The sequence below is a fragment of the Bos indicus genome, chromosome 15, assembly GCF_029378745.1.
Source record: "Bos indicus isolate NIAB-ARS_2022 breed Sahiwal x Tharparkar chromosome 15, NIAB-ARS_B.indTharparkar_mat_pri_1.0, whole genome shotgun sequence".
Classification (NCBI taxonomy): domain Eukaryota; kingdom Metazoa; phylum Chordata; class Mammalia; order Artiodactyla; family Bovidae; genus Bos; species Bos indicus.
The window spans coordinates 39,434,947-39,461,259 of record NC_091774.1 but is presented as its reverse complement, the minus strand read 5'-3'; the positions used below and the strand labels follow the sequence as shown (position 1 = coordinate 39,461,259).

At 40.2% G+C, this 26,313-nt stretch overlaps 1 protein-coding gene and 1 pseudogene across 2 annotated transcripts in view; one reads left to right on the top strand and one right to left on the bottom strand.

Moving 5' to 3' along the window:
• Positions 1-342: 342 nt before the first annotated feature.
• The window catches only part of FAR1 (fatty acyl-CoA reductase 1), a 77,944-nt gene continuing 51,973 nt past the window's right edge, over positions 343-26,313 (top strand). The window contains exon 1 of one of the 2 annotated variants that reach the window (XM_019975126.2): positions 343-690. The gene's annotated coding sequence lies outside the window, so the exon portion shown is untranslated. The remainder of the gene's footprint in view (positions 691-26,313) is intronic. The other variant, XM_019975125.2, reaches the window with a different exon arrangement.
• On the bottom strand, positions 14,143-14,558 carry LOC109569598 (small ribosomal subunit protein eS24 pseudogene; annotated as a pseudogene).

Sequence of the window (26,313 nt, the reverse complement as noted above, 5' to 3'; positions counted from 1 at the left end):
CGGAGGCTCCAGGGGACCACAGATCCGCAGCTCGGCTTTCACCGACCCGAACCAGCCTCGCCAAGGCGAGCGCTGGGCCTCACGTAGACAGTGCTGGAGCACGCCACAATGGCTACCCGCGGTCCCTCGGACCCGCTTCGCCGCATCTTCCCAGCCTTTCCACCCGGTGCCGCTTCCAGGCGACGGGCAGCCCGGGCGTGGCCGCGGGCGAGACCCGCCGGAACGCTAGCGGCCAGCGGGGGCGCTCCTGAGCCCGGGATGTGGGGGGCGCGCCCATTGGCTGAACTTGTCCCGCGGGCTGGTCGGCTGCAGAGCCCACCTCCCGACCCTCTCTCCGCCCTCCCATTGGCCCTTCGCGTCCCCCTCCCGCCCGGATGGAAACGGGGTTGAGCGGGTGGGAGGCCAGAACCCGGAGGAGGGTGAGCGGTCCTCTGGTACGGGGCGCGGGAGAGCCAATCAGGACAAGACTTGGAGAAAAGGCGCCGCGCCAGCCAGTCACATTCCGAGGTCCGGGTCGGGGCCGGCTGACGCGAATACGGGCCACAGCCAATGGGCTTGCCACTACCCGTCCGCTCTTCAGCAGCCTGTCGGGGGCGGTGGAAGAGCGAGTGAGGAGAGCGCGACGGCGACGGCGGCTGAGCCCTCGCTGGACGGCCGGGAGGAAAGCGAGGCCAGAGCCTCTGCGACTAGGTGAGAGGCGGGAACCCCAGCCAGGAGAAGCGGGCTGCGGGCCCCTCCTCGCCTGGCCCGGGCCGCGGCTCTGGGAGCTGTGGAGGCAGGCCCGGTTGAGGCGGGGGCAGTACCCGCCGCCCAGCCCCCGCCCCACCCCCAACCCCCACCTCCTGCTGCCCCGAGCCGGGGGTGCAAGCTTCTGCCGGATGGTCTCCGCGCGGCTTGGCGGGGCCACCGCCCTCTGGAGGGCCAGGACCCAGAGCGGAGCCGTAGGGAGGGGCCTGGTTTGCAGACGCGGAGCCTGGGGGCGCCGCCTGGGGCGGGGAAACTGCGTAGAGGTGGCGAAGGTGGGGCAAAATAGTTAACGGAGGAGCAGGTTTGTGTGCTCGAGTGTGGCAGTGAAAGGAGGCCTGTGATGGAAGGATTCTGGATCTGGGGACGAAGAAAGTAATGGGAATAGGGTGATGCTCAGAAAAAGGAGTCCTCGGAGAAGGTGCGGAGCCAGGGCGCGTGTTTGGCCTCTCGGAAGTCGGCATTGACAGAAACTGGGAGGAAATCAACGGGGAGTGAAGGGAGGAGAGGCTTGGGACACGTGGGTCTGGAGTACGAGGCACTTCCTAAAACCGGAAGATGACTGAGAGGCGAAGGTTTTAGGTGAGGTGTGGGTGCACGCTGTTTGACTAGAAGGCATCAGGAGGCCAGTTAGGAGAAAGTATACAGGCAGCAAAGGAGATAGGTTTATGTGTGGTAGCTGAAGGGTGTAGGTTTATGTGTGGTAGCTGAAGGGTGTAGGTTTATGTGTGGTAGCTGAAGGGTGTGGATCTTTTATGAGTAAGTCAGCAAGAGTAACTGTCCATTTCGTCAGGTAGGAGTCCAAAAGCCAGGGCAATAGGTTCATTCACTACTCAGTTCAGTTCAGTCTTTCGTCATTCAGTTATTGACGTGTCCGACTCTTTGCGACCCCATGGGCTGCAGCATGCCAGACTTTCCTGTCCATCACCAACTCCTGGAGCTTATTCAAACTCATGTCCATCGAGTCAGTGATACAATCCAGCCATCTCATCCTCTGTCGTCCCCTTCTCTTGCCCCCAATCTCTCCCAGCATCAGAGTCTTTTCCAGTGAGTCAACTCTTCACATGAGGTGGCCAGAGTATTGGAGTTTCAGCTTCAGCATCAGTCCTTCCAATGAACACCCAGCACTGATCTCCTTTAGAATGGGCTGGTTGGATCTCCTTGCAGTCCAAGGGACTCTCAAGAGTCTTCTCCAACACCGCAGTTCAAAAGCATCAACTCTTTGGCGCTCAGCCTTCTTTATAGTCCAACTCTCACGTCCATACATGACTACTGGAAAAACCATAGTTTTGACTAGACGGACCTTTGTTGGCAAAGTAATGTCTCTGCTTTTGAATATGCTGTCTAGGTTGGTCATAGCTTTTCTTCCAAGGAGCAAGTGTCTTTTAATTTCATGGCTGCAGTCACCATCTGCAGTGATTTTGGAGCCCAAGAAAATAAAGTCTCTCACTCTTTCCATTGTTTCCCCATCTGTTTGCCATCGATGGCCAAACGCTCAGTCTTGTTAACTCTCACCTCTGAGGGTGATTGTCCTCCTCCCCAACCCTCCTCCAACCCCTGTGACACTAATTGTTGTTGATGAACTCTCATTGTTTTGCCTCAGCAGGAACTCATCCTCCCAGAAGCAATGGCACAATTATTGGTTGCTTTTGATTGGATGACAGTGAGGACTCATTTAATCCAATGTGTTGGTTTAAAGAGAACATGAGAGGATACTTAAGAAATTGTGCCGTGTAAGGGAGTATCTCAACTGTCTGTGTAATATAAAAGTAATATAAGATTTCTTACAGTAACCCAATAAGAATGAACACAGGTCATCCTGTTGCTGTATAAGAGTCAAGCATTTTGATGTAGAATTTGATTGTGTATCATGCTTGTTGGGAAATTGTTTAGCCTTGGGAAGAGTTTTGTGGTTAGATAGGTTCAAAGTTCCTTTCACTTAGAGGGAAGATTAACTTGGTGTCATTGATACTGCCTTACTGTTTAAAGCTTTCGAATTTTTATTTGGGGGTGTGAGAAGAGAAAAGGCAGTAGAAAATGAAATGGTCCATTAATGCATTTCTATTGGATTTAAGCAGGAGAAGGTGATTACCACTAAGGTGTAATTTCTGCTTGAGCGTAGGGCAAAAGGATTATGAAGAATTAAGTACTTCTTTACCAACATAGGGTTTCCCTTGTCCTCAGCTGGTAAAGAATCCGCCTGCAATATGGGAGACCTGGGTTTGATCCCTGGGTTGAGAAGATCCCCTGGAGAAGGGAAAGGCTACCCACTCCAGTATTCTGGCCTGGAGAATTCCATGGACTGTATATGTATAATTCATGGGGTTGCAAAGAGTCAGACACAACTCAGCAACTTTCACTCACTCACTTACCAACATAAAATAATACAGTGTTAAGGACGAAAACCAAAGAGGGCATTTGTTGTATGTTTCTTTATTAACCACATCAACAAAGCATTGTAGGTAATGGACCATTCTTTAGGATGTAGAAATACTTTTGTGGAAGTACTTTCTTGGTAATGCTATTTAGTGATCACATTTTACTCTTAGTATAACAGAATACCTAAGTGCTGAGGTGGTGAGGCGACTGGGAGCAGAGGAGTAATCTGAGTGGTGTGGAATTAATCAGGGAAAGTTTCCTGAAAGAGGTGAGTGTTGAGCCATCTTTTGAACTAGGAGTTGGGGTGTTGGTTATTGCAAGACAGGATGATATGCCAGTAGTATGGACATGTTATAAGCACCTGTGGGCAAGAGTGACAAATTAAAAATTGTTTTGAGGAATTAGATTTGATTGAAGATTTAAGGGTGTGGAAATCAACTAAGTCTTGTTATAGCCTAATTGATAAATGATGGTTTTGTATGGTGGCTACAGAGAGAGAACTTAGAATACTTAATGATGGCTTGGAGATGGTAATAAAGAAATGAGTACAAGAATATTTTTTGATAGTTATGGTAAGAAGAATATAGTGAAAGTAAGTTGGATTGTTCACAGATTTAGTGTTCAAGCTTATATAATAATAAATATTTTTGATTCCTGTGCTAGATTATGTTGATATTAATAGCAAAATTTATTGGGTACTACTATGTGCCAGAAGCTATTTTGAATTTTCCAAGCCTCATCTTTCTTTGATTATCCCTACTTTATAGATGAGAGAACTGAGGTTCAGGGATATTTAATTTAACCAGAGTCATACAGCTAGTAAGTGGCAGGTCAGGGTTGGCAAAGGCAATAAGTGAATGTGAATTGAACACCTACTTTGTGCCGGGCATTGTGGTAAGTGCTGGAGATTCAAAGTTGGCAAGCAAATTCAAGGTCAGGCCTGGACCATTTTTAGAGATTGTCAGCAGTTAACAGAAGACAGCCAGTGAAGAAATAGAAAAAGATTAGTTGGAGAGACTTTTGTAGACACTGAGGAATATACTGTTTAGGGAAACTTAAGATAGAGTTACGCTAAAGAGGAAGTTATCAGTAGCAAAATATGTAGCTGAGAGACTCAGAAGAACAAAGATTGAGAAGAAACCATTGAGTTGAGTAAGGAAAAAACTAGTGTGAATTTAATCTCAAGAAAGCCAAAATAAAGACATTTAGATACAGGCTGGTAGTTAATTGTGTTTAGTGGCAAGTGCTCTGTACAAATTTAAAGTTTGGTATGATCACAATTATGGTCAAATTCATAGGAAAGATGTTGGTATGTCCCTTTGTAATAATTTAATTATTGGCTGGTAAGGTGATGGGTAATTTAAAAATGCTGGTGCTCTTTGTATTTTTCCAAGTTTATAAAAACAAGCATTGTTATTTTTGTAATTAGTGGGGGGAACTGTTCAACTAAAATGAACTAATAGCGAGGGAATATGTGGATGGCCTAGTCTATGTTTGGAGAAGACAATGGCACCCCACTCCGGTACTCTTGCCTGGAAAATCCATGGACAGAGGAGCCTGGTAGGCTGCAGTCCATGGGGTCACTAAGAGTCAGACACCACTGAGCAACTTCACTTTCACTTTTCTCTTTCATGCATTGGAGAAGGAAATGGCAACCCACTCCAGTATTCTTGCCTGGAGAATCCCAGGGACGGGGAGCCTGGTGGGCTGCCGTCTATGGGGTCGCACAGAGTCGTACACGACTGAAGCGACTTAGCAATCTATGTTTGGGATAGGAAGGAAGATAGTCTTGTCTCAGTGTCTACTGCATATGAGCCACTTTGGTGGGCACAGTTCCATCTTGAAAATGAATTATTATTGGAAACAACCTGAAACTGTACATTTGCCTAATCTGAAGGATCTGGTTACTAAAGCACTCCGAATCATAGATATATGATCTTGGCTTTTCTGAACATTGTCTAATGAATGAACTTAAAGTTAAAAAAACCAGACCTTACAGATCACACACTGAGTCATTTTATCTATCTTTTTGGCCTTCCCTAAACCTACATGTAGCCCTTCCTTGCTCCCACTTGTGGATTTATAGTTCCTCTCTTCAGTGGGTTTGTAATGGGTCAGTTCAGTATAGCTACATGAAAGTGCTGAGTTTACATATTTTACAAATTTAACCTAAACACTTAAAATTTGTCATGTTTTCTGTTCCCAATTTGAAGAAGAAATGAGATACATTTCAAGATTATCTTTGCTTATCAAATAATCATTCCAAAGCAAATTAGAAATGTTTGTCCTAGTATAGATTTATTCCAACCTTGTAAGTCAAGAATGGGATGTACTTTTTAGTTTCATTTCATTTGGTGCATAGGAATTGTGGGAGGAAACTATTTCATCTAGCCACTGTACTATGCTCCTTAAATAAATTATTAATATCACATTTCATTCTCATGCTGTTCTCTAAGGTGGATATCTCATTTTATGAAGAGAATGAGATTCGGAGAATTTAGTAATATTCCAAATTCCAGAGAGCTAAGTGGCAGGGCTGAGATTCAAATTTTGCTTTTCCTGGTCCCATAGCTCATGCATATGAGATGTATGGCTATAAGGACTTGTTTATTAGTACATATGACTGAAAAGAATGCCACGTAGTTTTAGGTATTTAGTAACTTTTCCTTACCTTTGAAGATGGGACTCTTGCTCTGTGTGTTTGTGCCTTGTGACACAGGGTTTTAAATAACAGTGATTTGTGTGTCTTAGAGGGTACATTATATTTTATTGCTTTAGAGGTATATGGTTTCACATTTTAGTATTTTTTGAAATGAATATTTTACAGTGTCTATATTTCTTAAAAAATGTTTGTGAAATGGATACTATGTCTTAAAGCCAAATATGTCTCAGAATTAAGGAAGTGTGGTATGTGCATGTAGTCTTTGTGTATAACTGTTTTAGCAGTTTCTTTGCATTTTCTTCCCAGTCTTCCACCTTTACCTAGTCTATTACTTTTTTTTTAGTATGGTATAATACGAAATTGAAGTGTATATTAATAATAAAATAGTCATTCTCTTCAGGTAGTGAATATTATAGTGTAGAAGAAAAAATTTTGATACAGAAAATTTACATTGCGCTGTGAATCAGCAGATCTGAATTTTAGTGTTCGTTTTGTTAGCAACTTGACGTGTAACTTGAGGCAAGTCACTTCCTCTCTCTGAGCTTTAGCTTCCTCATCTGTAGAACAGAATGAGGAGGGGAACTTAAAAGACCTGTCTAGCTTGAAGAAACTGTATGCCTTTTTTCTTATTAAAAAATATGAAAGCCTTAAAGCCCTTTCTTAAACAACTGTATTTGTTGCTTTTTACTTTTTTTTTCTCTTCATCCACTGTATTCCTTCCCTGCCCATTTTCCCCTGGATCCTTGAGGGTATTTTCAGATTCTTGGTTCATTAGAGAATATGAATTACTTTTTATATCTTCTTCAAGACAGACTATCTGAGAAAGTAGGTAAACAGTAAGTAGTTAATGAATATGTTTTATCTGGGTTAATAAAAGAATTGTTTAAATAAAATATCATCAACGAGTTGTTGAGGTTTCATTGAGAAGTAATACTGCTCTCTTTCACATAATGAAATATGTTTATAAAAGTAAGTATTTGCTCTTTACTGGGCAGATGTACAAAGAAGAAAGTTCCTAAATCTGTTTTTAAAAAGCTGTCTGTTCTAATAGGCAAGGCAGACTTCTTTAAACTTTATATTATGGAAAATTGCAAACATAAAAACACAAAGTTTAAAGAAGTCTGCCTTGTGTGATAGAACAGAGAGCTTCTTTTTTTTAAAATTATTTAATTGGAGGCTAATTACAATATTGTGGTGGTTTTTGCCATGCATTGACATGAATCAGCCACAGGTGTACAGGTTTCCCCCCATCCTGAACCACCTCCTACCTCTCCCCACCCCATCCCTCTGGGTTATCTCAGAGCACCAGCTTTGAGTGCCCTGTTTCATGCATCAAACTTGCACTGGTCATCTGTTTTACATATGATAATATACATGTTTTAGTGCTGTTCTCTCATTTTGTCCCATCCTTGCCTTCTCCCACATAGTCACAAAGTCTGTTCTTTACATCTGTGTCTCTTTTGCTGTCTTGCATATAATGTCATCATTACTGTCTTTCTAAATTCCATATATGTGTGTTAATACACTGCATTGGTGTTTCTCTTTTTGACTTCCTTCACTTGTGTAATAGGCTCCAGTTTCATTAGAACTGACTCAAACGCTTTCTTTTTTTTTTTATAGCTGAGGAATATTCCATTGTATATACATACCACAGCTTCCTTATTCATCCGTCTGCTGATGGACACCTAGGTTGCTTCCATGTCCTAGCTATTGTAATCAGTGCTGCAGTGAACATTGGGGTACATGTGTCTCTTTCAATTCTGGTTTCTTCCATGTGTATGCCCCGCAATGGGATTGCTGAGTCACATGGCAGTTCTGTTTCCAGTTTCTTAAGGAATCTCCACACTGTTCTCCATAGTGGCTGTATTAGTTTGCATTCCCACCAACAGTGTAAGAGGGTTCCCTTTTCTCCACACCCTCTCCAGCATTTATTGTTTGTAGACTTTTTGATGGCAGCCATTCTGACCAGCATGAGATGGTACCTTATTGCAGTTTTGATTTGCATTTCTCTGATAATGAGTGATGTTGAGCATCTTTTCATGTGTTTGTTAGCCATTTGTATGTCTTCTTTGGAGAAATGTCTGTTTATTTCTTTGGCCCATGTTTTGATTGGGTCGTTTATTTTTCTGGTATTGAGCTGCAGGAGTTGCTTGTATGTTTTTGAGATTAATTCTTTGTCAGTTGTTTTGTTTACTATTATTTTTTCCCATTCTGAAGGCTGCCTTTTCACCTTGCTTATAGTTTCCTTCCTTGTGCAAAAGCTTTGAAGTTTAATTAGGTCCTGTTTGTTTATTTTTGTTTTTATTTCCATTACTCTGGGAGGTGGGTCATAGAGGATCTTGCTGTGATTTGTGTCAGAGAGTGTTCTGCCTATGTTTTCCTCTAAGAGTTTTATAGTTTCTGGTCTTACATTTAGATCTTTAATCCAGTTTGAGTTGGTAAATCATATGCCTGCAATGCAGGAGACCTGGGTTCGATTCCTGTGTCGGGAAGATCCCCTGGAGAAGGAAATGGCAACCTACTCCAGTATTCTTGTCTGGAGAATCCCATGGAGAGAGGAGCCTGGCGGGCACAGTCCATGGGATTGCAAGAGTTGGACAAGACTTAGTGACTAAACCACCACTACCACCATGGTGTTAGAAAGTGTTCTAGTTTTCTTCTTTTACAGGTGGTTGACCAGTTTTCCCAGCACCACTTGTTAAAGAGATTTTCTTTTCTCCATTGTATTTTGTTGCCTCCTTTGTCAAAGATAAGGTGTCCATAGGTATGTGGATTTATCTCTGGGCTTTCTGCTTTTTTCCATTGATCTGTACTTCTGTCTTTGTGACAGTACCATACTGTCTTGATGACTGTAGCTTTGTAGTATAGTCTGAAGTCAGGCAGGTTGATTCCTCCAGTTCCATTCTTCTTTCTCAAGATTGCTTTGGCTATTCAAGGTTTTTTGTGTTTCCATTCAAATTGTGAAATTATTGGTTCTAGTAGAACAGAGAGCTTCTTAAAGACAGATTCAAGAGCTTTCTTCTTTGTATATATTTTTATACATACATATCACCAGCTTTAACAATTTTCAGCTTGTGGACAATCTTTTTTATCTGTATCCTCACTCACTCCCCCCCACCCCCCTGCCTTTTAAATTTTGAAGCAAGTCCTAGACATTTTTACCAGTTGTTACCCTACAGCTTGATAAGTGTAACAGTGGACATGCTAATCTAACCGAAGTGGAAATTTTTTCATGTAAATATATTTGAGACTTGTATGTTACAGTGTTTTGAGCAAGAGAAATTAGATATAATTTACTATATGACAGGGATAAGTAGTTGAAGAGACTTGACTATTCGTATGTAAAACAGAATATAGGAACATCAGATCATGTGCCTGGATTAGAGATTCTAAATGGGAAATGACATTGGTGAGGTGTGTGATATGTATGTATGTAAATTTTAACCATTTGACAGTTTTAAGATTACTTTGAAATATCTCCTCTAGGTCATTCTTGTCATTACGGAATTTTTGCCAAAAAATGTTGGCATGGCAGTCACTTGAAAACTCCTTCTTGAATGTAAGGAATTCATACCACTGTATCTTATTATTTTGGAGTATTGACTTAAAAACTTTGAACTATTAACTGAAAATTAACATTTTAAAATATCTCCCATAATGTAGAGTTTTAGTCAAAGGTCATAAACCCCTTTGAGCATCTCCTCATAGCTTTGTGCTATCTCTTTTCCTCAGAAAAAATACACATATGCACAGTTTTTCATATAATTTCAAGGGGCTGATGAGCCTTTTAAAACACATTCAGATATCTTTGAGTGTTTGTATAATAGAGATTCTGGTTTAATAATTCATTCTTTAATGTTTAGGCAGAAAGCATACTGGTAAAATTCAATTTAAATTTATTTCTATGTGCTCCTGACCTCTTACAAACAAGTGTTTTTCATTATTGAGTGAAATTATAAATTTCATTATGCAAATGCCTAATTTTTTAAAAGACCCATTCTTAATTGGATTCTTGGGGAAGAACAACCTGTAGCCAATTTAATGAGTATGTAGAAATGATTTTACCAAAGATTTTGGAATAAATGTATGGAACTTTATATAATGGCTGCTGTCCATCCTGAATTAACATGAGGTAGAATATGACTTAAGAATGAATAAATACATAAATACTGCTTTTTCAGAGGTAAAGGAAAAACTTCTTTGACTTTTGTTGCTCTTAAATAGTTCAGGTCTGTGGAGGAAATGATCTGTTAAAGTATTTTGAGGTTCACATTTGTGTTAAAAAAAACTCCTAGATGTGATACACAGGGGCTTAGAAAGATGTATTGATCTGACAAAGGATTAATTTTCAGTAGAGCCCTGAGATCATAAGTGTTTATCATGCATCTAGTTTGAAGGATGGTCCTAAATACATTTCTGAGAAGTACAGGGTTTTAAAAACTTGTGAATTGTAGCTCACAATATTGGGTTGGCCGAAAAGTTCATTCCAGTTTTTCTGTACTACCTTATGGGAAAATCTGAGTGAACTTTTTGGCTAACCCAATATAATCATGCTGCTAAGTTGCTTCAGTCGTGTCCGACTCTGTGCGACCCCATAGATGGCAGCCCACCAGGTTCCCCCGTTCCTGGGATTCTCCAGGCAAGAATACTGCAGTGGGTTGCCATTTTCTTGTCCCATGCGTGAAAGTGAAAAGTGAAAGTGAAGTCACTCAGTCGTGTCTGACTCTTAGCAACCTCATGGACTGCAGCCTACCAGGCTCTTCTGTCCGTGGGATTTTCCAGGCAAGAGTACTGGAGTGGGGTGCCATTGCCTTCTCCAAACATAATCATAATTGTGGGTATTAGCATGAGCAGAATCCTTAGGAGATAGGAACAGATCAGTTAGCTGCTAAATGGGACATTTGACTCTGCAGAGCAGAGCATAGATTGTTTGAAGATCAATGAATATTGGGTGTATGGCTTTAAAGTGATAACCCTTGTGACCCATTTGAGTTAATAATTTTCTGAGTATCTAATGTATTACTGGGAAATAGCATCTTCCAATACATGGTAATATCTAGACTTTGAGAACAAGAGGAGGATTTATCCATCAGTGGTTTAGCCTCCTCTTCAGTAAATTCTGTGGATTATCAGAGCAGTTAATTGACTTGCCCAAGGTCAGGTGCAGTGTTGCTCTTATTATCTTGACTCTCTTCATTCTGGATCTCAGTTTCTAGAGAAGGAAATATCTTAACACTAGAGTTTTTAGCATTGTGACTTTGATTAATTGATAAATTGACCAAGAATTCTCTGAATTTTTAAACTCTGATATTTTTACTTTGTTGTATGTGTTCTAATCCCATCTTTAGCACAATAATCTATGGTTACAAGGCTTAATAGGGTAGGCTTCTTCCCTCCTTTTTTCTGTATCTTTCTGTGCTTGACAGCGTTTTGTTGCAAGCTGTACATATGAACCTGGCAAAGTTTTTTTTTTTCCCCAAAATTGGAGGATAGTTGCTTTCCAATGTTGTTTTGGTTTCTGCCATGCAGCAACGTTAATCAGCCATAATGATACATATATCCCCTCCCTCTTGAACCCCAACCCCTCCCCTGCCCCCATCTTTCCTCACCCCCACCCCCCCAGTCATCAGAGAGCAGAACCTGGAAAGTTTTAAAGATAGACCAGAAAATATTTTTGAGAAGAGACTTCATTATGGGATTAAGTTGTTTTAAGACCTTCCTGGAAGCTTCCTACCCAATACTTGAGACTGGAGGGATCATTGACATTCAAGATGAGAGAAGTTATTATTACTTCCACGAAGGGCCCTAATTCGAAGTCCTTGTGCCGTATTTGGTTGGTGTGGACATGGTGACCAGGGAGAAGACCTGTCCGTACATTAGTGGCTCCATAGGTAAGGTGAGGACTTTTAGAACAGTGACTGTCCAGTTCTTTTAATCCAAGCCCTTTAGCTGGGTCATTCTGTAGCTCAGTAATTCCTTCTTTTTAGTGGAGTAATAGCAACTAAATTGTCAAGGTAGAAGCATTTTGGGGGAGAGGAACTTTCTTCAGCAGTTAGGAATATGGATGGTTCCTAATTGAATGACAAAAAAGTATACTTATCTTAAAGTTTAGACTAGTTAGAAAATGGTAGGTCTCAAATACTGGTGATGGAATTGTATAACACATTCCACAGGTTTATTGAGTGAGTGAAGTCACTCAGTCGTGTCTGACTCTTTGCGACCCTGTGGACTGTAGCCTGCCAGGCTCCTCTGTCCATGGGATTCTCCAGGCAAGAATACTAGAGTGGGTTGCCATTTCCTTCTCCAGGGGATCTACCCAACCCAGGGATCTAACCTGAGTCTCCCGCATTGCAGGCAGGTGCTTTATCCTCTGAGCCACCAGGGAAGCATGAAGTTCAACTAACGGTAATTTTTAATTAGGAATAAGAATAATTATAATTAAAAACCATAACCAGCTAAAGACAACACAGTTTCACTAATGATGATTGATTGTTCCTCTTGAAAATTACAGAATTCCATGTTTTGAGTGTGTGTATTTGGTAGAAGTTTTGCTGCATCTTGAGTTGCAGCATCCAGAGTTAGTAATTGTGTACAAACTGAAGTCTTTGGTACATTCTAATATATACTCATTTTTGCAACTCTTAATAACTGGCTTTATAGTTTATTCAGAAGTAGTCTTGAGGATCAATGGAAGGTCATGCTTTCTAAATCATTTGTAGTTCGTGGGAGGTTTGGCTCATGTTTGTACAGTCATTACCTCAGAAGGCTGATGTGGTAATCAGTGAGCTTCTCAGGCACTTTGCTTACTTAGCCGTGTTTGGAAATTTGTGAAAGGCCAGGCTTTCTCTTACCCTACTGCTCTCCACCCAGGTGCCTTTTCCCAATAAAATCTCTTGCTTTGTCAGCACCTATTTCCTCGGACAGTTCATTTCCGAGTGTTAGACAAGAGCCCAGTTTCGGGCCCTAGAAGGGGTTCCCTTTCCTGCAACAAATGGCGACTCTGGTGGAGACTCTTCTTAACTGAGACTGACATCCTGACTACTCAGGGTACTCAGGGGCCAGCTTGCCTGCCAATGGACCAGACCCAACGGCCGCAACTGAGACCCTTTTGTCCCTGGTCTCCTGACACGGACAACTGGCCAGAGTGCCCCGACTGGTATATTGACCTCTCTCTCCTTCCCTCTCTTTTTCCTCTCCTTAATCCTTCCTATCCTTCCCTGTTTTTCTAGTCCCCCGGTCCTGGACGCAGGAATCTGGTCGAAGGGCCTCAGCCTGAGCTGAGGATTGGAGACTGATCACCTCTTCTTGGCAGAGAACTCGAATTCTGGTTCTGATTTCTGGTAGGGCCGAGTTCCAGTCCTCCCTTCTCTGGAGGCCCAGGGTAAAGTCCCATAATGCCTGGGTATCTGCAGGTGGCAGGAGACGTCTGTAAGACCACCCTTTTGCCCCCCTCTCCCACCTCCTCCCCCTTCTTCTTTCAACCTGGCTTCCTTTCCTCCCTTTGAAAATCTTTGAAGACCTGAGATATTTTCCTACTTGGATCTGAAGTTCTGTGTCTCTGTAGGAGGTTTTCTGAGAGACTGTATTCTTGTATTTAAGGGAGAAGGAAATGGCAACCCACTCCAGTGTTCTTGCCGGGAGAATCCCAGGGATGGGGGAGCCTGGTGGGCTGCTGTCTGTGGGGTCGCACAGAGTTGGACACGACTGAAACGACTTAGCGACTTAGCGGTAGGCTTTCAAAGAGGTCTACTGAGTTTCTTTATCTCAGGACATTTTGTAGGTCTTTGATGTGCTAATGTATTTTGTAACTCTCCTGGTTAGGGCTAAAGTGTACAGTTTGCCAGTCCCATTTGCCACGATTTGGAAAATGCTGCTTTGGCTGGGTAGAGCCTGTTTTTAAGTTCAGCCTTGGGAACAGATTGAGAAGGATTCATAAGAAAGTGACAAAAGAGAAACAGGAAATACAGGATATAGCAGGAGCTTCAAAGCACTTTTATATCGTTAAAGACATTTGCTGTTGTAATCAGACTAAATAAAACTCTTTTAAACAAAATCTTACTACTTCTATAAAAACAGTGAAATATCTGATTCTGTCAACTTGTTCTTAAAATTACTAAGCTTCATGAATAGGCTTCGATAGCTTTAAATTAGACCACATAGGGCACATGATTAGTAATCTGCCTGAGTCAGTTCTTTGGATAAACTTGTGTGTAGTCTACATGTAATGATCAGGGTATACCTGGAACATTTTCCTGTTAAAGTTAATTTTACTGAATAATTTAAAGTATATATATATATTTTTATTTCACATAAACATTCTTAGTTTATTAATCATCTTATGAAAAATTTGCATAGTCACTGCAGAATCTTTACTCCTTCTGTTGTCCGGTCTCCAGCTCACTTTTTGCCAGCACCAAGGTTGGCCTTTGCAGTCCTCTTGACTTCCTGCATTCTGTTCTTCGTTCCTTTTGCTGTTTTCTTGAGGTTTTTTCTTATACAGGCCATATCTTGCATGTCAGTGTTTGAGTTCGTTTTTCTTTCTGTAATCTAAGGAATAGTAAAACCTGCCAAAGCTAGTTGTCTTGCCACTACCAAAATGGATTCTGAATCCAAATTCTAAGATGACATCTGGTGTGGTCTTGTACATTTTGGCTAGTTTTACCTAAATTTCTATCTTAGCTACTTTTGCCTTCCCAGGGTGAAGGATATTGATGACAATTTGTTTTTGGTTGGTCATGAACTTCCTGGTCTGGAGAATTACTGTTTCATTCATGATGGTTGCTGATCTTAAAGCAGCCAGAGAGGAAACGAGTGAAATATTTTTATATTAATTTTAGGTATATTGTGAAGTCAGATGGAAACTTTCATGAATTTTTAAGCAAAATAGGATATTTTGATTTCTCTGTTTTGTAGATGTTTAAGAAATCTTATCTTTGGTAATACACTTGAAATATTAGGATACCTTTGTATACGGTATTTCACTTTTCTGAGTTTGAAAGTATTAGGATAGAAATTACATGTCTTTATATGAAAATATTTTTATTAGGTAAGGAGAGCCTGTAGCACAATTATTTATCTAAAGAAAAATCATGTGTGACTTTGGAGATTATTTTTTAAGAATTGTTTTCTCCCAGAATGGAATTGAATGCATGTTTTTGCAAGGAGTGGAATTGCTTTTGACCAAACGTGTTAACAAGAGCACAGTCCTTCTTCTGTAGGCTTTATGGTAGAAACGTTACCCTACTGATACAGAAAGGAAGGGACAGAAAGGACAGAAAGGAAAATGGGCGTTGCTGAAAAATTTAAGTTTTCTTGTCAGCTGATAATTTTAATGCTGTAGAATTAACATTTCCTCTCTGATGAAGTAAAACTTGATATTTAAAGATGTTTTTGTGTTTGATTTTTATGTCACTTAAAGGAATTATGAGTCTGATTTTTCTTAATGTGTAATTTTCCAGGATAATGAGCCATTTTAACTTGCTAAAGTGCCCTGCTTACACAGCAATGTCAGTATTCAAAATAGTTGTGTAGTGCCCTAAGGACTGATGAACCTACTGAGATTCCTTACTGAGAAGTATCCTAGACATTGGGGAAAATTGGATATAGAGAGTTAAATATTGGCATCAGTATCTGTGTAGGCAAACAGAGTGGCCATTATATTTACTTCAATGGTGCTTACAACAGGGTTAGACACTAGCATCTTTTATTGAAAACCAAGATGCTAGAGCTATTCTTTTGTTTGTGGGAAAAATGCTTTGTAAGCCTTAATTTTTGAAAGGAAAAAGGAACCCACTATTCTTATCAACTTGTACATTTTGAGTTTGGATTTTAGCCCTTTTTTTGTTGTTTACAGCTCACTTGCAGAGGAGGTTTTCATTTATGTTGAGTCTTAAGCAAAAGACTTAAGACTCTCAAGTTATTTTTTTTAAGTTTTTTTGAGTTAATCTTTATATAAATAAAGATTCTAGAGTTATTAAAATATAGTAAAAAGATGTTGCTGCTGCTGCTAAGTCGCTTCAGTTGTGTCCGACTCTGTGCGACCCCATAGACGGCAGCCCACCAGGCTCCCCCATCCCTGGGATTCTCCCGGCAAGAACACTGGAGTGGGTTGCCATTTCCTTCTCCAGTGCATGAAAGTGAAAAGTGGAAGTGAAGTCGCTCAGTCGTGTCCGACTCTTCAAGACCCCATGGACTGCAGCCTACCAGGCTCCTCCGTCCATGGGATTTTCCAAGCAAGAGTACTGGAGTGGGTTGCTGCTGCCTCTAGATGAGAGTCTATCAAAAATTTTAAAAGAAAATATATGCTCACTTATAATATGAGGCCTCTTAATAGTCTAACTAGAATGAATTGGGTTGTTTTTGGCTACAAGTATGTCAACTCCAAGTAGAAATCTACTGGTTAGAAATTCGCAGTTAAGTGAATATGGAAAAATGAAAATTTTATTAAGTGAATGAGATTATTTGTTAGGCAAAATCAGTTGACCCTGGAGCAACAGTGGGGGTGCCAGTCCTCATGGATGTAAAAAAAAAATCTATGTGTTAATTTTACAGTTGGCCCTCTGTATCTATGGGCTTGCTTTCCTGGTGTCTCAGATGGTAAAGAATCTGCCTGCAGTGTGGGAGACTTGGGTTCGATCCCTGGGTTGAAAAGATTGCCTGGAAGAGGTCATGGCAATCCACTCCAGTATTCTTGCCTAGAGAATCCCTATGGACAGAGGAGCCTAGTGGGCTACAGTCTTTGTGGGGTTGCCAAGAGTCAGACACGATTGAGTGACTAAGAAACAGCACTCTATGGTTCTGCATCCTCGGATTCAACTGACTGTGTTACACAGTACTGTAGTATGCATTTATTGAAAAAAATCTGTGCATAATTGCACCCATGTAGTTTGACCTGTGTTGTTCAAGAATCATCTGTACTTTAAAATATGAGACCCATGGGCCATGTTTTTAAAAGGCATTTTAGGTGGCTTAAGTATTTCCTATGAAATAGGTCAGACATGGATTAAACGTACTGTTAAACCAGGTTCATTTGCCCTATGTGCAGTAGGCCAAAATGCTTGCAACAGACCCAAAGGTTTGCAGTAGAGAAGGAGTTTATTCAGGAAGCAGCCAAGTGAGGAGGTAGGAGAACAGGTCTCAGATTCGCTTCCCTGAAGGCAAGGGGTTTGCAGTCTTTATGGAATAAAGAAGCAGGGTGGTATTAGGCATGGGGAAAGGTGAATGCTGATAGGGAAAAGCTGAGGTAATCAGTATTCTTTGCAGGTGTATCTAAGTTACATGCTGCTTCTTGAGGTGCATGTTCAAAACTGGGCACACTTAGCATGATCTAAGGGTGGATTTTTGAGCCCTCTGACATTATTTGTTGGACACTTGCATAGGCCCAGTTTTAGTGTCAGTAGTTCCAACCAAAAATCTTAGCCAGCTTAAACTGGATAAGAGCTGACTCCAAGTTTCTGAAAAGCAGCATAAGCCCCTGGTACAGTAGGGACCCATTCAACAGAGGTATATCTGTAGGGGGTGTTTAAAGAGTCAGAAGAAATAATTAAGATGAGTTTGATCGATGGAAGCAGATTCCAAGCAGAAGGGTTTTTAATAAGGTGTTCCCTTAGTTGCTGTTCTGTAAGACAAGCTCAAGAATTTCTTTTAGTCATCAGTTTGTTAACCTGAGGGACAGTTTCAAATGGTTGACCATTTCAAGAGTCACTTTACCATATTTTCTGTGGCAGATTGTATTTTCTGAAGGTAGTTGTAACAATATCTTCCTTCTCATATGTTCTTTTAGTGTGCCCTTGATTATTCTTTCATCCTAAGGTGGCATTTTATGCCCCCTTCCCTTGAATTTGGGTGATCATGTGATTCACTTGTGCACAATAAGGTGTGGTCAGAAAAGGTGAGCTCCCTATCCAACTCAACAAAATACTGGTTTTGAAGTCTTCAGCAGCCTTTAAGCTGTATAGCCTGGGATTGCCATGCTATCCCAGACTGCCTCATGTGGACAGACTACATGACTCTAACAGCAGGAGCTGGAACTGTTCAGCTAAAACTGCTTATTAGAGCTCTTCCCAAATTCCTAACTTTGAGATACAGTGAGAGAAAATAAAAATGATTATTGTTGTTTTAAGACATTAAGTTTTAGTGTGATTTTGTTATATAGCAGTAGGTAATCAGAACACTGCTTTCCTTGAATCTGCTACTGTATACTGAAATTTATCAATATACACTATTTATCTGTATGCAGTATTTAGATGAACAGTCAGTGATATATCCCATTGATTTGTTCTGGGATCTGATCTTTAACTTTATTTTGGTCTTTTACCTCTGATACATAAAACTTTTTTCTTCTGTTCTTGCCTGTACCCATTTAGAAAAGCCATTCCATCTCTTAATTAACTATTTAATAGAGTGTGTTTTGGTAATTGACACTGTCATGTTTGTTGGAAAGTGCCCATGATGTGTTTATTAGGTCATAAGGACACATGATCATCTTTAGAAAGCCTTTTGTTCTGTACTTTAATTTTAGTTACTATGATATTTGACCTTCTGTTAGTTTCCCAGGGTTGCTGTAACAAAGTACTACAAATTGGGTGGCTTAAAATGACAGAAATTTATTGTCTAGCAGTTCTGGAGGTTATAAGTCCAAAATCCATGGTCTGTCTGAAACCTGTAAGGAGTCCTTCCTTGCCTCTTACTAATTTTTTCTTAGCAGTTTTGGTATTCCTTCGCTTGTAGCTCTAATGTGTAACTCCAATTTTGCTTTTGTTATCAGGTGGAGTTCTCCCTGTGTATCTCTGTCTTCAAATGCCTCTCCTCTTATAAGGACACCAGTGATGTTGAATTAGAGACCCATTTTGCTCCAGTGTTATATCAATTACCTTAACTAATTATACTTGAACGACCCTCTTTCCAAATAAGTCACATTCCGAAATCCTAGGGATTAGGATTTCAACATGTCTTTTTAGGAGGATCACAATTCGCTCCATAACAGGCTTCGAGAGAGATCGGTATAATTATGTTTTAAACCGTTTACACATTTTTACTCCAGCCTCCCTGGTAGCTCAGATGATAAAGAATCTGCCTGCAATACAGGAGACACAGGTTTGATCCCTGGGTCAGGAAGATCCCTGGCGAAGGGAATGGCAACCCACTCCAGTATCCTTGCTGGGAGAATTCCATGGACAGACCATGGAGTCACAAAGAGTTGGCCATGACTGAGTGACTAACACTTTCACTTTTCACTCCAGATTATATGTGAATGGGGTTTTTAATCAGTGACCTTGAGGAAGCTCTGTTCTCTGCATTTTAGGTCCTCCTCCCTCTGGCATACACACATAGTATACCTAAAATTTGATAGTATTTTTTTACTGTTAGACTTATTGACCCTTTTGAGAATCTGATAAAAGCAGTGGATTTTTTCCTCTAGAATAATGTAGAGATATAAGCATAGGATTGCACACTTTAACACACACACATATAAACAAACTCAGAAAAGTATTTTTCATGAAACTAAGTGTTCTTGGATACCCACCTCCATGCAATCCTGTTCATGAACTTCTGGATTAGAAAGATATTAATTCCTAGCAGTTATAGATACCTAATCTCAATTTCCCTTTTAGTGGAAAAGCAAATGAAATGGAAAAACAATAAGGAAGAAGCAGAAGTTATGTATATGGGATATCCTCATGGTCATCATTGTAACTCAGTGTAGCTTTTGGGGGAATTTTCATACTTAGGTAATATTTACTTTGTGCTTAGTCTCTTTTCTGCTTCCAATCCCATTCCTTTAGCCATGTAATACTTTTATGTAGAAAAGAATAGGTACTTTTAGACCTATTACTTAAAGCCCGTGTGCCACAACTGTTGAGCCTGTGCTGTACACAGAATATAAACAGACTTTGTATCTTCCGCAGTGTTGGGGTTAGCTCTTGACCTCTTTACCTTCTGTGTTATTTTTTGATTATTGTATCAAGATTTTGATTTTTGTATCAACATGGTAGTGGTCTAGGGTTTCTGAGTCTATGACTGGATTGTATACTCGGTGCTCTTCTTCATTTGTAGCCTTTTCTCCAAAACAGTCTTGCCCAGGCTTCAGCCCTGAACAACTTAATGGACTTACCTTTTAAAAATAAAGATATTTTTAGTCTATCTTAAAAAAGGCTATCGGTCATGTCTTTGTTTTGCATTTAGTTTGTGGCATATCTGTATAAATGAAGCCTGGCATTCATTTATTGATTTTTTTAAAAGATGTAACAGTCGAGTATTTACTGTCCATTTTAATGATATGCACATTAACTCTAGTAATAGTGGAATCATAGGCAATGAATATTTAGACTGTGCTGGTTTCCCATTGATAACCTTTCTTAGTTCATTTTTCTGAATGTGAAATATTCAGAATCTTTATTTAGAAATAACAGGAGTGGGCAGACTATAACCTACGAACTGTCTTCCTGTTTTTGTGAATAAAGTTTTATTGGAACACAACCATGTCTATTTGCTTACTGGTCATGGCTGATTTTGTGCCCCAAATGGCAGAATTGAGTAGTTGCTGCTAAGATTGTATGGCCCACACGCCGAAAATATTTATTACTTGACCCTTTACTGAAAACCTTTGCTGACTCTTGGTTCAAAATATTTTGGAATTCATTCCTCCCTTTTAAGAATATTTGAAGTTTTTTTTGTTGTGGTTTTGTTTTTCAGTCATAGAATCTAAGGGATATTATAAGGCCATTTAGTTCAGCATTCTCTCTACTGCTGCTTGAGTTTCCTTGAGTACTCCTGCCAAGTTGTCCTCCAGCTTAGAGGTGTAGGATGATGTGACAAAACAGCATTGGATGTGACTGTGCTAAGCACAGAATTGTCCCTAACTGGGAGTCAATCAGTGACTCCCCATGGAAGGATAGATGAAGTAGATTATTCTTTGTTTTCCCCACTGTCTCCATTGGTAGGTTAATGTTTTCCCCACTGTCTCCATTGGTAGACATGTTAGAGGCACAGAGGAGTCAGTTTTTAAGAGGAAGACAGCTAAACAGATCCTTCTTTAACTGAGGTGGAAATTTATAGGAAGCTGGAATGAATGTCTGGACATTGTCTAGAGACTTTCATATTCAGTGCTTAGTTTTTCTAAACAAATTTGTAGCAGCTAAAACTTAGAACTACAACTATCTTTTGTCAGCTTTTACTGTTTGTGTTCAGTAAATACTGGTACAGAAAAAAAACCTACAGGTAGAGCCAATCTCACTGCAGACCTTCACTGCAGTATTTGGTACTTTTGTGTACTTGATTCCTTGGTGAGCATGATGAATGTAGAGGTCCTCTCAAGAGATGGGAGAAAGGGGTATCTGATCCAAAGATCAACGTTATCCTGATGGGGGAAGAATTTCTCACATTCCATTTAGGAAATCCAGCCTGTTAAAATCTTGTTAAACAGCAGTTTCGCAGTTAAAGCACCTTCTTGTTTTTAATCTAGTAGGTTTTCCATCTAATAAAGAAATGGAGGGCTTCCCTGTTAGTTCAGTGGTAGAGTCTGCCCACCATTGCAGGAGACATAGGTTCAATCCTTGGTCTGGGAAGATCCCACATGCGGGGCAGCTAAGCCCTGTGCACCACAACTGTTGAGCCTGTGCTGAATAGTCCAGGAGCCCTAGAGCCTGTGCTTCGCAACAAGAGAAGCCATTGCAGTGAGAAGCCTACACACCACAACTCAAGAGCCGCCCCTGCTTGCTGCAACTAGAGAAAGACTCACGTAGCGGCAAAGACCAAAATAAATGAAAATGTGCATAGCCAAAAATAAATGAAAAGAAAAAGGAAAAGCTCAGGTAATAAAGATTACCAGAAGAAAGGTAAATACTGTGTATCTTTACACAATGATACTCTTCTATTTTCACTTTAAAAAGATTTTTCAAACTTTTTTTTCCCTCTTAGATAAAAGGGAGTTTGTAAATTGTTAGAGGACAAAAGGTAATGGAGACTGGCTAATTGATGGGAAAATACACTCTTTAAAATTTTTTTGGTACCTTCTCATTTTTCTGTTTTACAAAAATAGTGGTTTTTAAAAATATATAACACATGCACTGGATATATAATGAAAAACAAATGTCTATAATTTCTCTTCTTGAGTTATCCAGTTCTCCCTCCCAGAGGCAACCTTTATTACCAAGTTTTTGGCTTTTTTTGCTAGAAAAATCTTATTTATTTGTAAGCATATGCATTCAGTTTTTCATTCTTTTCCCATAAAAGGTGGTATATCATACAGTATATTACATCTTGGCCTTTAATATAAGTCATGAATCTGTGTTTCATGTCAATATAAGCTGAACCACCTCTTCCCTCTTTTGGTCCTCAGAGGTTTAGTTTAAACCTTCTAAAATCATTAATTTCCTTCTCAGAATTACAAAATGAGTTTATGTGCATGTGACTGTAATAGTATATAATCCAGAGATAAATTAGCTATGAATTGGGCTGCCCCGATAGCTCAGAGGGTGAAGCGTCTGCCTGCAATGCACGAGACCTGGGTTCGATCCCTGGGCTGGGAAGATCCCCTGGAGAAGGAAATGGCAACCCACTCCAGTATTCTTGCTTGGAGAATCCCACGGATGGAGGAGCATGGTAGGCTACAGTCCACCAGGTCGCAAAGAGTCGGACATGACTGAGCAACTTCACTTGGACTTTTACTTTGGTAATACAATTTTCTTCCTAGTCTAAAAATTATGCCCATAAGTAAATGATTATTTGCAGGAAAAAAAGATAAATTAATGATTTTTAGACTGAAATATTATATAATAGATCAGACTGATTGTTGAGGGACTATACTGAGAAATCATTGACAAAGAAGTAGAGGAAAGATGAATACAGAAGTGTAATTATGTGCCCAGCCTTAATCTTACACAAATGCTATGAAGTGAAGGGTGGGAGGTATATATGCTGTCTATATGTTTTTAGAGATGAGGAAACTGCAGAAACAAACAGATAAGTAAGCTCACCCCCAAGATAAATGAGTGCACCTGGATTCTAGCCCAACCCTGCCAGACTCAGGTCCCTGCTGCATTATGGCACTGGGTTGTCTGAAAGGATTGTTCGACAAAGTGAGCCTAATTTACTTATCAGGAAACAGTTTATAACAGGACCAGATTCAATAGAATACTGAAAATGGCCTCACTAGAGACTTGGTTTTTTAATAGCTTATGTAGGGGAGGAAAAACTTTTCTTCTATCCCTTTATGCTCTATGACTGAGGCTTGCAAATCAAAATGACAAAAGACAGATTAATAGAAAAGGCATACATATGTTTTTTAATTTGCATAAGAAAGGCGATGGCACCCCACTCCAGTACTCTTGCCTGGAAAATCCCATGGACAGAGGAGCCTGGTAGGCTGCAGTCCATGGGGTCGCTAAGAGTCGGGCACGACTGAGCGACTTCATTTGCACTTTTCACTTTCATGCATTGGAGAAGGAAATGGCAGCCCACTCCAGTGTTCTTGCCTGGAGAATCCCAGGGACCAGGGAGCCTGGTGGGCTGCTGTCTATGGGGTCGCACAGAGTCAAACACAACTGAAGCGACTTAGCAGCAAGGGCATCACAGAAAAGTGAAGACCCGAAAGGGTAGTTTTCACTTTGAGACTTGGGAGCTTATATACCATATTAAAAAGGGTTATAAATTATGGAGACGTGACTAGACACAAAGGAGTTTGGACTTTAGGGGCAATATATCGTGGGAAGGTAAATATGTGGGAAAACCAATAGAAGATATGGGTTATTTTAGTAAAGTTTTTGCATCTTGGTGCTAACTTTCCATCTTATTTATCACCATAGAACTCACTCAGAGAGTCCTCATTATGGCAGCCCTCATTTCTTGGAAGTTTCTGCTTTTTTTTTTTTCATGTAAAAATGTTCTTTTCTTTTTTTTTTTTTTTTAATTTTTATTTCCTTTATTATTTTTTTTTTAATTAAAAAAAAATTATACATGTGTTCCCCATCCTGAACCCTCCTCCCTCCTCCCTCCCCATACCATCCCACTGGGTCGTCCCAGTGCACCAGCCCCAAGCATCCAGCATCGTGCATTGAACCTGGACTGGCATCTCGTTTCATACATGACATTTCACATGTTTCAATGCCATTCTCCCAAATCTTGCCACCCTCTCCCTCTCCCACAGAGTCCATAAGCCTGTTCTATACATCAGTGTCTCTTTTGCTGTCTCGTATACAGGGTTATCGTTACCATCTTTCTAAATTCCATATATATGCGTTAGTATGCTGTATTGGTGTTTGTCCTGGCTTACTTCACTCTGTATAATAGGCTCCAGTTTCATCCACCTCATTAGAACTGATTCAAATGTATTCTTTTTAATGGCTGAGTAATACTCCATTGTGTATATGTACCACAGCTTTCTTATCCATTCATCTGCTGATGGACATCTAGGTTGCTTCCATGTCCTGGCTATTATAAACAGTGCTGCGATGAACATTGGGGTACACGTGTCTCTTTCCCTTCTGGTTTCCTCAGTGTGTATGCCCAGCAGTGGGATTGCTGGATCATAAGGCAGTTCTATTTCCAGTTTTTTAAGGAATCTCCACACTGTTCTCCATAGTGGCTGTACTAGTTTGCATTCCCACCAACAGTGTAAGAGGGTTCCCTTTTCTCCACACCCTCTCCAGCATTTATTATTTGTAGACTTTTGGATCGCAGCCATTCTGACTGGTGTGAAATGGTATCTCATAGTGGTTTTGATTTGCATTTCTCTGATAATGAGTGATGTTGAGCATCTTTTCATGTGTTTGTTAGCCATCTGTATGTCTTCTTTGGAGAAATGTCTATTTAGATCTTTGGCCCATTTTTTGATTGGGTCATTTATTTTTCTGGAGTTTAGCTGGAGGAGTTGCTTGTATATTTTTGAGATTAGTTGTTTGTCGGTTGCTTCATTTGCTATTATTTTCTCCCATTCTGAAGGCTGTCTTTTCACCTTGCTAATAGTTTCCTTTGATGTGCAGAAGCTTTTAATGAGCTTCAAATGAGGGAAGGTCTGAGAAGAATTCTTTCTGCGTATGTTAGATCTCACTTCCTTCAGCTCAAAGTAATCCATGTGCCATTAGTGACAATTTGGGAGTACAAATTTCTGAGCCCATGCCCCATTACACAAAACTCACTGTTTTTCAAAGGTAGTTAAGTGTAGTATGTAGTATTTATATATATTTATATATAGGTATAGATATTTGTATATATTGTTACAGGTGTTTGTAGAAACATGTTTGAATTTTGTTATCAATCTTAAGCAAGACCTTATGCTCTCAGAGCTTCTTGTCTGCCTTATCTTATTACCTGTACTACCCTGAGTTTTTTTTTTTTAATTTATTCCAATAAATAATTATATTTAGGAAAAGTCTTTCAGTGGATCGGGTAGAGTAGACTTGGAAATAAATCCACTAACCTTTGATAAGTGTTTACTTCTTAACCCAAGAATGTTGTCTTTTTATTTAAACTGATAATGGTAATAATTAAGTCTACCTTGGTGGCCTTGTGAGTCAAATTCTGAGTTTGACAGTAGACCTTTTCCTTTCTCATTCTCTTTGTTGGGTACCTCTGGAAATGGCCTTCAGGGAAATACTGGTAAAGTCTACAGCCTTTGAGTTTTAACTGTTAAAGAGTCTACCTGCATTAAGGAAGAAAAATTATTAAGAAGACTTGTAGGAAATTGTATCTGAAAGCATGAGAGATACAGTTTTTAGTGCTTAAACTTCTCCTTTTCCTGCTTGCCTTAATTATTTATTTTTCTTATCACTGGTGAGTCTTCTATAAAGCTTTACTTCAAGCCCATGGATCCGCCTTGTTCCTTCCTCGCACCATATCCTAATCTCCAAGTACTGTTCACATTTGTCTTTCTGCTTAGCAAGTGTCTGAAACAACTACTTGAAATGTGTTAAAAGTTTAATTTGAGTTGTTCTTAGCTTTAATATAGGCAAGAAAATGAAGTCGCTTAGTAGCATCCAACTCTTTGCAACCCCATGGACTGCAGCCTCCCAGGCTCTTCCATCCATGGGATTTTCCAGGCAAGAGTAGTGAAGTGGGTTGCCATTTTCTTCTCCAGGGGATCTTCCCGACTCAGGGATTGAACCCGGGTCTCCCGCATTGCAGGCGGACGCTTTACCCTCTAAGCCACCAGGGAAGCCCAATATCGGCAAAGGAACTCCCATTTCTTGGCACTAAAGAGCTACTTTTTGGGGGCAGATTTTTACGGTTTTCTTGGTTTTGTAATACCCCAATCTCTCACTTTGATTGCTTTGTTTGTTTAAATAACTTTTTACAAGTTGAAAATGAGAGAAAACTTACCTAATTATTTTATCTTAACTAGGTTTCTAAAAGTAATGAGACAACATGATTGGCTTTTCATTAATATTGGGACTTTTATTAAGAGAATAGTTATTTTTCAAAGGTGCAGTTTATGTTGATTGGTGGGTGCTGTCTTAGAATTATCTGTGGTTTCTCTGTTTGTTTCCCTTTCAGTCTCTTTTTGCCCATGAGGCCTGCGTGTTCTCCTTTTA